Source organism: Oncorhynchus mykiss, chromosome 14 (assembly GCF_057628025.1).
Source record: "Oncorhynchus mykiss isolate SJ-2025 chromosome 14, ASM5762802v1, whole genome shotgun sequence".
In the NCBI taxonomy this organism is placed as follows: Eukaryota; Metazoa; Chordata; class Actinopteri; order Salmoniformes; family Salmonidae; genus Oncorhynchus; species Oncorhynchus mykiss.
In genome coordinates this window covers 18,552,798-18,556,493 of record NC_143035.1, presented here as the reverse complement: position 1 = coordinate 18,556,493, position 3,696 = coordinate 18,552,798, and the positions used below count along the sequence as shown (strand labels likewise).

General features: G+C 40.3%; 1 pseudogene; it reads left to right on the top strand.

The window, feature by feature from the left end:
- The first annotated feature begins 374 nt into the window (after positions 1-374).
- On the top strand, positions 375-2,600 carry LOC110487745 (protein SPMIP2-like; annotated as a pseudogene).
- The last annotated feature ends 1,096 nt before the right edge of the window (positions 2,601-3,696 follow it).

The following is a 3,696-nucleotide window of genomic DNA, read 5'->3' as shown; positions in this document are numbered from 1 at the left end:
AAGCCTGAAATGTGGCAAAAGGTCGCAAAGTTCAAGGGGGCCGAATACTTTCGCAAGGCACTGTATATTTATTTAACATTTTTTGGTATATACTGTATTTAGTATTTTCTTGTTTATACCTGTGTTTTGTTATTTTAGACATAGACAGTTTGATGTAGGGATGTAAATTGTTGATATTTTTGTATAATGAATAAACAGTAAAAAGAAGAGTTCCCAGTTGTCCTGAAAGCATGGTGACAACCATGTGTCGCATGGCAACAGCCCACTGACCTCATCACCAGCGCACACTGGGCTCACATATCGACCGCGGGCGTCCTGCGGTAACTGTGTATTTGGCTGCTAGTAGGCTATCTAGTATGAAATTAAAAGTTCCAATGGAGATAAGCACAATGGTACAAGGAAGGCCCCCAAAAGCCTATGGTCAAAGTCTGGTTAATATCGGTATGTGTCATGTAATTATTGGGTTTAATGTAGAATTTTATATAAGTAGGTTACAACAATCACTTCTTATTAGCTACGTAGGCTATGGTGTGTAACCTACAGTATGTTCCATTTTATTCATGGTGCAATTACAATTAGGCTTATTTTTAAATTATACATTGGGGATGTTTCATGATATGCTTATTGGTATTTTGTGATTTCAATGACATGTAGATGGGTCAGGAAAAGGAACTGTGGGGGTGAGTGGATAACAGATACTTGACACAGCCCTTTCATTGGCAAATGCCCTCTAAAGGGTATTACTTTAGATTAGGGCTCTGTGTTGTTCACTATGTATGAATGGTTCTCACATTTCACTATGTTGATTCTAACAAGGTCCAGATGGAATTGGAGACTACAGTGCAAGATTGATCGACTTTCCCCGCTAGATTGGGGTTGGCCCTTTGTCACCTATGGGTACAAGCAATTTGAATGACCTGTGTCGGCCTACTCCCTGCACCCTACCCCCCAAACAGTGCTACATTGGAGGGGTGGGATGGGGCATGCAATATCACCAGCAGCTGAACAGAAGGACTCCGCTCAGCAATATGCAAATTAAGGTGGAGCCAAAATGAAGCCTGTGAGCTGGATGTTAATTAGATTATTAATAAAGGAGGGAGTTAGGCGACCTTGATGAACATTTAGTAGATTAGCCGCATCATATATTTTATTGTGGTATGACATAAAGCGAATGCAACATTTGCTAATGTAAGCTTGTCTTATCTAGACTTATATCAGTATTGTATGAAAAGTCATTCAGCATGTTTAAATGGTTCATGGTAACATTATTGATTTGACCTGCCACAATGGTAAGAATGTTTGTCACGTTCTGACCTTAGTTATTTTATTATGTCTTTGTTTTAGTATGGTCAGGGCATGAGTTGGGTGTGTTGTCTATGTTCCTTTTTCTATGTTTTGGGTTTTCTGTGTTTTGCCTGGTATGGTTCTCAATCAGAGGCAGCTGTTTATCGTTGTCCCTGATTGAGAACCATATTTAGGTAGCCTGGTTTCATTTTTGAGTGGTGGGTGAATGTTTCCTGTGTCTGTGTTTGTACCACACGGGACTGTTTAGATTTTCGTTTGTTCATTTCACGTTGTTGTTTTGTATTTTTGTAGTGTTCAGTATTATTATTTAAATGGACATTTACCACGCTGTATATTGGTCCTATCTCTCATACTCCTCGTCAGAGGAGGACGAATCCCGTTACAATGTTGTCATAAAACAATACTATAATAATGATGTCATAATGCTCACCTGTCACAATGGTCATTATGTTGTCATAAGAGAATAATGTAGTCATGATGTCAAAATGCTCACCTGTCACAATAGTCAAAATGTTGTCATAAGGCAAAACTGCAATCATATGATTCTCAACAAATGATGTGACAATTGTCCCATGTCACAATGCACAGAGTGTTGTAAGAAGACAATACTCAGACAATAGTCACAATTCCCAAAGTTGTCACGGCTCATGACCCTATTCTTACATATACATACACTCATTCTGATGACAGCATTACATGGGTATTAAGACAAAGCCACTTCAATTGTGACATTTTTATTCAGCCATCCATTTAACTGTTATAACATAGAAGTTTTGAAGTGACTTGGACCATGTTGTTCCTATAGAGAGCTGAATTCCGCTCCGGCCTTGAGGACAGAGTCACCAACAGATATCAAAACCAATGGTAGGCCCCACATGTGGTAACCCATACTTTATTGAATGTATTTTATTTCCAGTCAGTCAGAATCATTTTACCTGCGCTCTGTGCACATTTCCAATGGGAAAGTGATAGCACCAAAGCAGGCATGTTGAGTGAATGTATGTGCATTGTTCTCCAACCATTATTCACCACTTCCACTTTTGCAGGCATTCACCGCCCCACTTTCTAGATAAGCAATCTGTCGAGGCCCGCAGCAAAATCATTTGGGCGCACAACGAGTATGAAAATTTCAGCCAAGACAACAACAAATATGTTCTTCTCAACAGTAAGTCATTAACTCTAGGAATGTGACATTTCCTCCCTTACTAAAGACTGTAGGACACATTTCATAGCTGGATATACGCTATACAGACCCCTTGACTTCTTCCACATTTTGTTACTTATTCTAAAATGTATTAAATAGTTTTTCCCCCTTATCAATCTACACACAATACTCAATAATGACAAAGCAAAAACAGTTTAAAAAAAAAACATTTTTGCAAATGTATATATATATAAAAATATATATATATATATCACATTTACATAAGTATTCAGACCCTTTACTCAGTACTTTGTTGATTCACCTTTGGTAGCAATTACAGCCTCGAGTCTTCTTGGGTATCAAATCAAATCAAATGTAATTTGTCACACCGAATACAACAGGTTACAGTGAAATACTTACTTACAAGCCCTTAAGCAACAATGCAGTTAAGAAAAATACCCCCCCCCCCCCCCCCCCCAAGTGACTGCATAGATAATAACAGAGAGTAGCAGCAGCGTAAAAGGGGGGGTAGCAGGGAGAACAGTCTATGACTAGGGTAAATGGAGTCTTTGACAATTTTAAGGCCTTCCTCTGACACCACCTGGTACAGAGTCTGTAGTGCCTTGCAGTCAGAGGCCGAGCAGTTGCCATACCAGGCAGTGATGCAACCAGCTCTCGATGGTGCAGCTGTAGTACCTTTTTTGAGGATGTGGTGGATGTGTTGTTACCTACCATTACTATTCTTGTGGTCGGCCCTTCAGGAAGTCCAGGATCCAGTTGCAGAGGGAGGTGTTTAGTCCCAGGGTCCTTAGCTTATTGATGAGCTTTGAGGGCAGTATGGCGTTGAACACTGAGCTGTAGTCAATGAATAGCAATCTTACATAGGTGTTCCTTTTGTCCAGGTGTAAAAGGGCAGTGTGGAGTGCAATAGAGATTGCATCATCTGTGAATCTGTTGGGGTGGTATGCAAATTGGAGTGGTCTAGGGTTTCTGTGATAATGGTGTTGATATGAGCCATGACCAGCCTTTCAAAGCACTTCATGGCTACAGACGTGAGTGTTACAGGTTGATAGTCATTTAGGCAGGTTACCTTAGTGTTCTTGGGCTCAGGGACTATGGTGCTCTGCTTGAAACATGTTGGTATTACAGACTCAGACAGGGAAAGGTTGAATATGTCAGTGAAGACACTTGCCAGTTGGTCAGAGCATGCTCAGATTACACGTCCTGGTAATCTGTCTGGCCCTGCG